This window comes from Anthonomus grandis, chromosome 22 (assembly GCF_022605725.1).
Source record: "Anthonomus grandis grandis chromosome 22, icAntGran1.3, whole genome shotgun sequence".
NCBI lineage: Eukaryota > Metazoa > Arthropoda > Insecta > Coleoptera > Curculionidae > Anthonomus > Anthonomus grandis.
Window position 1 is genome coordinate 45,360,888 of NC_065567.1, and position 9,061 is coordinate 45,369,948.

Sequence of the window (9,061 nt, forward strand, 5' to 3'; positions counted from 1 at the left end):
TATTTATGTTAATGATCTGCCGACGATAATTAAGAATCGACAGTGCACTTCTTTTACCGATGGTACCACTTTGCTTTGGCATAATAGAGATGTTCAAGCTGATGTAAACACGAATCTGGTCAACATTAAAAAATGGAGTGATTGCAACTGTTCGTCGTTATATACCCAAAACTTATATTTTAATTTTTAAATGTAAACTTGACAATGTGGTATTAAACACAGATCCTATTTTAACAGCAAGCTACAATAAATTTCTGAGTTTGGTAATAGACAAAATGAAATTTGACAAACAAGTAGAACAATTATCCCTGAAATTATTTGCATCAGGATGTTTGCCATAAGAACGATTAATAGCTTAACACAAAAGTAACAAAAAGTGCTTATTTTACCTCATTTGACTCCCATTTGCGGTTTGGATTTTGCTTTTGGGAAAGTTGCTCTGGATGTGTGTTTCAGAAAGTGTTTATTTTACAAAAGCGTACTTTAAGATTCTCGTGTAATATAGAGTGTTGAGAATCTTGTACTCTGTAACTTTATTAGCTGTTAGAAATATTCTAAGTTTTCTTTTACTAAAGTTTTCTTAAAATAAATGTTCCAATACCTACTTCAGCCTTGATGTTCAAAGAGTAGGAATTGATAATGTGAATGTCTTAATGGTTCTTGAAATTAAAATTTTTTAAATAATGTGGTTTGTGAAAGATACTATGTGTAATATTTTAGTTAATTTATTTTTTGTTAGTTTATAATTATAAAGGCTTTATCATGCATAAGAATTTTTGGTTCTTCAGATAATAAAGCATATTTTTGACATTGACTATTTCAAGAAAAGTCATCCTGATTTGCCTCTATTCTACCATCTTAGAGATATACGTTTTTTTAAGACACAGCGTGTTTTATTAATATTGCGAAAAAATTCAAGACGGGTTTCCTTAAAAAAATATTTAAAAAGATTGAACGGGATGCAAATCGAAGATTGAATTTTTCTCCAACTTTTTGCCCACCTTTATCTGGTTTTTGAATTGTAGAAATTTCCTTGACGTGGAATGTATGTTGTATTTCGATTTTGGCGATTTGAGATTAGTGAAACACCCTTCTGCTACTTGAACACCTATTTATTTGGCACACCACCAGTAATTTTATAAAATAATCGAATTTACGGAAAATAATTAGCCCTAAACTAGAGTTACATTAATTTGTCTAGCCAAAATGAACAGGTTACAGTTAAGCTTCGGTTTCCTACGAAGCGGTACCGCAAAAGAGCGGCCGTAATTTGACGGCACGCTTCGCAGCGAAAAAGCGTGTATGTACTTGCAAATCGAAGTGTGTTCCGCCAGAGCGTTCGGCACAGAAAAAAACGGCACCGTAATTTCGGAAGCGGCCGCTCTGTACGTTGGGATAGTGCAACCACGATTTTTGACAGTAGTCTATATAAACGTTTTCGGGTGAACTGCGGTCTTGTGTAGTCAGTGTAGTGATTGTTCGTTTAAATAATATCTAATAATTAGAAATGGCTGAAAAAAATAGTTGGTCTAGCGAACAAGAGGAAATTTTAATTGATTTTGTTCGAACTCATGAATCAATTTTTAATGTAAAATTATCAGAATACCGAAAGACGCAACTAAAACAAAGCTTATGGCAGAAAATTAGGATAATACTTCGTAAAACAGGTGAGTATTATTTATTAATAATACAATTATTATATACATATACATACATATCTAAGGTTTCAATGTTCTCTAAAGTAACGATCTTGCCAGTCAATGGCGCCAAGTCCATTGAAATAATTCTTGAATTTACCACGAATTTCAAATGATGTCTGTCGGGCACGTGCATTATTTTCCGCTAGATTAATCAGATTTTGTGTTGGTAGAGGCATAACATCATCTACTGTAGCTTGATTAGGAGCAGGTATTTTTGCTTCACGCAATATATTGTGCAATATACAGGCACACACAATTAACATATCTGTTGTTTCGGGAGGTACAGCTATGGGTTGAAAGAAAATGCGAAAATATGGACATAGTATTCCGAAAGCATTTTCAGTTGTACGCTTCGCACGAGAAAGGCGATAATTATACACTGCTTTATCATGATCATTAGCTGATTGCCTTCTTGGAAAAGATTTCATTAGATTTTCGTGTAAAGCAAATGCCTCGTCCCCAAGAATGACGCTTGGAAGAACAGTGTCTGTTCTCGAAAGCTGTTGAGGAGGAGGGATGTTAAATTCGTGATTTAAAATTTTCCTGTCAAAATTGCTTTTAAGATATATTCCTGCATCTCCTTCCCGACCGTATGATCCAACGTCGATAGCGACAAATTTTAAATCCGCATCGACAATGGCAAGCATGACAATAGAATAAAATTCTTTGTAATTAAAATACAGGGATCCGCTTTTTTTGGGTGATTTTATTCGACTGTGCTTTCCATCTATTGCTCCAACACAATTCGGAAAGTTCCATTTGGATAAATATTGTCTAGAAATTTTGCGAAAATCTTCCATTGATGGTGGTGGTATGATATCATTGAGCATCCTTTTGACCATACTAGTTGCTACCTGTCGTACTATAACACCAATCCATGATTGACTTATTTGAAATTGAAATGCCAAAAATCTGTAGGACTCGCCGGTAGCCAGAAATCTAAAAAGAATGAGCTGTGTAATAAAAGGCAATACTGTTATAATAAACTGCTCATCATAAAAATCGCCCCAGCCACTTTTTTGGCCAATATTTGATAGCTCGCCATATGACCATCGTTTGATGGTCCTAGTAGGCAAGAATAGTATCTGTTAGATGATCCCTCGAGACGTTTTTAAGATTTTGTCAATATCTTAGCCTACTACGATTTTATAGTAATTTTTCTAAAATTTCCACTTTATTCCAGTGTAATCCCAAAATTGAGAAAACTATGAAAGGTATCGATTGATTTTCAATGTAGAGTTTAATTATAGGTTATGTTCTTTCAGTTTATGTACTTTGCCACTCTTTGCTGTACTCTCCTTTTCTCGCGTAAAATATAAACGTGAATCTTCCAAACTGTTAAAAATACAGTAATGACAACATTACATATTATTATAGACCTAGAATTATATGGCCACTTATGCTTAATATAAGTTTAGTTTAAGATAATAATTGTCACAGCTTATTCAGCATTTAGAAGTATATATATATAGAGGATGTGAAAGAGGAGTAGTTAGTCATCTTAGCGCAGTCATAAAGTAAGCTTTGCAACATTGTAATATAAATTGTATTATTGTGTTTAATAAATTAATTTTTTAAAAACACGAGTTGTATTGTGTGTTTATTAAATAAAATTCTAGTTAAAAATAAACAATTACATATAATGATAGTGTGATATTTAATTATTTATTGACATTTCAGATATTGACTGCAGTAAACGTTGGGCTTATATTAGAGACTACTACATTAGGAAAAGGGGAAAACCCAGTACCGGATCAGTAGGAGAAGCTGCAAAAAAAAGGTCGGAGTTACTGTGTTTTTTAGATAGCTGCCCAAGTGTAAAACGGAAGTAATAATGAATGTGTTTTTGAGATCAAGCCCCTGTATTATTCTTATTTTATTTTTAGAACAGTAAGTAACATTGAAAATACTGAAAAGACAAGCCAAAGCTCTCAGGAAGACATGAATCAGATCAATATACAAAACATGTCCGAAATAGATAGTAGCGAAGAACAAAGCTTGCTTATACAGACACAAGACACGAGGTCCTGGAATGTCTGCCGGACAGAATCGGAAAAGTCGGAGATATACAATACTCCTAGCATTGACAGTACCAGTAGTACGACTTCTAAATCGACATTATATTCAGTAAAAAAACGTAAATCAAGTGATAATTCCGACGCCCGACTTGAGCAAGAAGCTCAAGACGAGAATGACTTATTTTTTGCATCTATGGCTAAAATTGTTAAAAAACTACCTACACCAGAACAGGTAAGGCTCAGGCTGCAGATAGTTACTATGATTGGAAATGCAGAATTAGCACTATACAATCAAAGCAGGAGTAATGAGAGCATCTGCTTTGTCTCTCCAGGACCATCCACCTCCAACTCCACTGCAGAGAGCAATGATTTTAATTTTTTAAATACACTTCAGATATTACAATAATCTTACGTTACACTACCATTGTTATTAGTTACATTTACTTACCTTAAAAAAATACATAGCTTTTGTTCTGCTGATATCGGCTTTTTAATTCGATTGCTTGCTCTCGCAGTAATATCATCGTGAATTTTATCCAATACGTAACGAAACAATTCCGGAGATAATCGAAAATATTCTTTAAATTTTGTGTCATTTGGTATAAGATGACGGCATATCAGAATTTCATAGGCACCCTCCGTCTCCCGTTTTTTATAAATATCAGATTCTTGCCTTCTGCCCTCCTCTTCTGACGATTCTTCATCCTCAAGAACTATTAGAATAGCCAAACTTAGGTCGTCCATCTTGCAAAAACCACACACAATCTTTGATTTGAACTGTCAACTGGCTCTTGTCACGGTATTTTATCGCACCGTATTAGTTTACAGTAATATTCACCGTCCAAAGCGGCCGTACTACTCGTTGATAAAAACGGCCGCCAAATTACGGCTGCTCTTTTGCGGTACCGCTTCTTAGGAAACCGAAGCTTTACCCTTGCAAGTTGATTTGATACTGATTTGTAACGGTAAAACGTGTTCTAGTCATTTCGAGCGCGACCGGCTTGCGCATCTTCACGAACTAATCAGCAGGGTTGCCGATGTTAACAAGAAGTTTCAGAATCCCCAACAAAGATACTTTGCTTGGTTTCGTAAATACAGTTTTTTGAAAAGCGAAATTCGAATTTAATGTGTGTAGGACTCCCACTTGTAAGAAGCGCTGCCTACACAGCTTGTTACACTTTTGATGCTTAACTATATTCTATAATGTATATTCCTATAACTTTTTTAAGTTAAAAGGACTGAAAAATGTTTTATTTTGAAGAAGCACAAATATTGTTGAAATTAATTATTAACACAAATAGTAAGATTTTTGATACATGCATTTTATTTAAATAAAATGCATGGGTAATAGCAATTTAAGAAGAATATTCACCCATAAATTCCTGTTTCCTGGATAACTTTTTCATTTTACAATCTTTTTTAATGCGGTTTTCACTAATGAAATGTATAGGTAGAAAAGTTTATAAAGAACCGACTGCTCAATATGCGCACAAACCCATTTTTCAATACAAAATCGATAGAAAATCCGGTGGAGGAGAGAAAAGACGACCGCAATATATTTTCTCTCGCTTCTTTTTAAAGAAACCGCAAGAACAAAGCAGTCGCCGTACTTCGTTTCTTTGTACCTGCCGGGGATTTAAAGCCTATGACGTAGCCTGAAGGCCTACTCAGTGTCGTCTCGTACGGGAAGTGAGATAATCGTGTTATAAGGCATTTAAAATCTGTTGTGTGTTTTTTTTTAAAGGATAATAGTGAAATAGACTATAGTTTTTCTAGTTAGACTATCCGATTTTTATTGTAAAAGGTAAGTAAAATTGGTTTAAATTATTCAATTGTCTAATAATTTAAAAAAATAAATTAAAATTAAGTACTGTTAAAAATTTTATTATTTAAAATATACTTTGATTTTAAGTGACAAAATAATAGGTATTTAACAAAATAATAGGTATATATGTACAGCCTAGAGTGTGCATGTGTATATTAATTTTTTTACTTTCTAATTTTTTTTTAGATGTTACCTAAGAAAGTAGGCAAACAAGGACAAATAATTCACAGCCAAGGGAGAGAGATTATTTCTAACGTGGCAGCTTTTATGAAAAAAGAAGCAGAGCAAGGAATTACTATTCCTTTGAAAAATGTTAGGTAAGTGAACAATATAAATTCATATTTTATTGTAGGATGTTTTCAAATTTTAATTTTTATTGTATTGATAACTTACAATAATAGTATATAATTATTTTAGACAACGTACGTTAGCTGCCACTCGAGTATCCCAGTCAACTTACAGAAGAGTGGTCCAAGAGTCAGAAGATATAGAAATTTACCTTCCTGTTCCTTTACCAGTCCAAGGAAAAAAAGGTTGAGAAAATCTCAGAAAATTGGTAATATTACTTTGACCCAAATTAAAGATATAAAACAAATATTGTATGATTTCTACATAGTTGAAAAAAGAAGACCTACTCTAAAATGTGAGTACAGTATATTTCAGTCAGTTGTAAAACCCAAGTAATTTACTTACCCTACATTGCAATATAACACCAGAATATCCTGTAAAAACCAAGTTGGACGACCTAATGAAAAAGCATGGACACATTGTGTTACGTTTGCCTCCTTACCACCTAGAGCTTAATCCGATAGAAAAAATGTGGGCAACTGTTAAGAATTGGGTGGCAAGCAGAAATTCCACTTTTAAATTGGCGGATGTCGAAACTTTGACAAGGCAGAAATTTGCGGAAATTTCGAATGATGAGTGGATAAATATTTGCAACCATATAGACAAACTTTTTGATGAAGCATTGGATTCTTTAAAATTTACAGTAAATACAGGCTCATCTGATGAAGAGATCGAATGGTCTTCATCGGATGAATCTGATTTAGGTTGTAATACACTATCTGATAGTGAATAAAAATATATATGTAAAATAATGAAATAAAACTTTAAGCTTATACCAATTTGTTTCTTTACACAATTCGTTTAAAATACCTAATCCTTAAAAAAAAAATGCGAATAAAGAATAATTTTCAACTACCTATTTGAAGTCCTGTTTTAAAAATAATTAGCGAACTGCATCCTCCTGTAAGTAAAACTATTTTTTATTAGATTTTTTATGGGCACATCACAATGCTAAAAAATATAATTTTAATTTATCTACATTTTTTTAAACGAATCTCGGAGCAATTAAATTCAAATATTGCATATATTAGTTGGTATTTCAACTAAATCAAACGCACTTATAATATCGCTAGCTATACCTACTAAAAATCTAGAGCTATTTAAACTCTAGTAAAAATAAATATTAATAATTTCAACAAGTGTGCCGCCTCCACTGTCTTCAGACCTCGACATAGTCATCTGACCCGATCGATAGAATAACGAGATGCGCGGATTTTGCCGCCTGTTGATGTCACCGGTTCTTTATAAATTTTTCTAACTATACATATTTCTTTCAAGAGTCGATAGGTGCTAGTTTTTTTAATTTCTAAAATTTTGATTTTTTATTTCAAAACCAAAAAGATAAATAAAAAAATCTTTCCATACGTCTGTAGATACATCGATTTTAGAAATATTATATTAAAAAACCATTTCAAAAGAATTAACAATAAACCTTTAAGAATGGAAATACAAAATTCAGGCATTTTTCTTACAATTTCTTGAACCGCCGATAAGTTTAGTAACAAAGTTTAGTAAATTTAGCAACAACGCACGTCAGGGATAGCGTGAATCAAATCAAAAAACGCGCGACGCTTGTTCGTCCCGATGTGCGCAAACGGCGGTATCGGCTACTGGTTAACAGCAATTCAATATTATGTAAAATTCAAATGTTGAATTTTGAATGTTTATATTTAGAGTAATTGATTGGGAGTTTACTTAGAAGTATTTAATTGCGAAGGTGTTCCAATTTTGTGCGCTTTGTTCTTTATACTGTTAAGTTATTTATGGTTATTTTTAAAAAATTACAAAAGAAAAGACGGAAAGTCAAAAGTTTGTTATTTTAAACGAAAAAGTAGGAAGCCAAAGAAGGATCAGTTTAGGCCTAAAATGGCTGCGAATAGAGAGTAAGAATGCCACATTGCTACTATTTATATATAAATGAAAATAAATGATTCATTTTGGAAAGAAAACATGATAGAAAACTAATATCCATCCAAGATTTTTTATTTTAAATGTCTACTGCCTAAAATCATAGATCCTAGGAATGGAAATTTGAAACCCATATAGAACTTGAGTTATAAATGACAATGTTTGTATTACATTTGTAAATACCAAAAAGTCACGTGCTGATGATTGCTCTTAATAGCAGCCAGGCGTCTTTATGAGAAAAATATACTGACCGCGTTAACCGGCATCATGCAAGTTCCAAAAAGTAAATTAGTAATAACACAGCAGCAACTCTACAAGACGAAAATATGCTTCATGCATTTGAGAAAAATCCTACAAGAACTAAAATTTGTCTAGTACTTGTAGGATTTTACTAAGCTTTAATCTCCTATACTCTTTATCATATCTACCGGTACAGACACTATTGCCGATTGGTTTTCCGTTAAGAATAAATTTATATCATTGAATGCAACAAAAAGTTGGAAAAAATCTCCAGTTTTAAAAACAAATATTATTACCTGATATGTTTTATTGTATATATATTTTATATACCATACAAGTATTATTTTAGCTACGCACCGAGTTTGAAGGTGTAACAAAGTTTTTCATAATAATTATGATTTTTTAAACTATTTGCCTGTAAACATATCCTGCAATGAAAAGCTTGCAATGAGAAGCCTGCAAGAGATATTTCTAAGATATATAGTGTATTTTATATTCTTTTATCCACACCTCGAATTTAAAGGTGTAATAAAATTTTGATAAATTATTATGATTTTTCATTCAATTTTTAATCAGTTTGGAGATGACTTATACCCCTTCGTTCCCAAAAAAAAAATGTATCTCTGAGATATGTCTACTTGTTGTTAGCCAAGAGCAAAAATGCATTGCTCTTGGCTAACAGTTACTTTAGCTTGGTTAAAGATGCCTTTTATCCCACATTAAATATTTCGGTTTCACGTCAGCAAAAGAAGCATGAAAAAGAACTACAAAATAATAATGTTGAGTATAGCTTTAAAAGAAGCAATTATATAAGGTTTTTATATGAAATTTTAAGGCAAGCCGATTGGAGCCTTTTAGATGTATATAAAAATGTTAATAGTACCGTCAAATATTTGTATTATAAATGATATGAAATTTTTAACTTGTGTATACCCAAAAATAAAACCTAAAACACAAAAAAATACCGGGTTTGGTTTACTAGCTTCATAATTAAAACGTAAAAATAGTTTACGCAAAAGATA

General features: G+C 32.4%; 1 long non-coding RNA gene across 1 annotated transcript; it reads left to right on the forward strand.

The window, feature by feature from the left end:
* Nucleotides 1–1,210: 1,210 nt before the first annotated feature.
* Nucleotides 1,211–4,563, forward strand: LOC126749103 (uncharacterized). The gene is made up of 3 exons (XR_007664880.1): nucleotides 1,211–1,667; nucleotides 3,381–3,528; nucleotides 3,587–4,563. It is a non-coding gene; the product is annotated as an uncharacterized LOC126749103 (long non-coding RNA).
* Nucleotides 4,564–9,061: the final 4,498 nt, after the last annotated feature.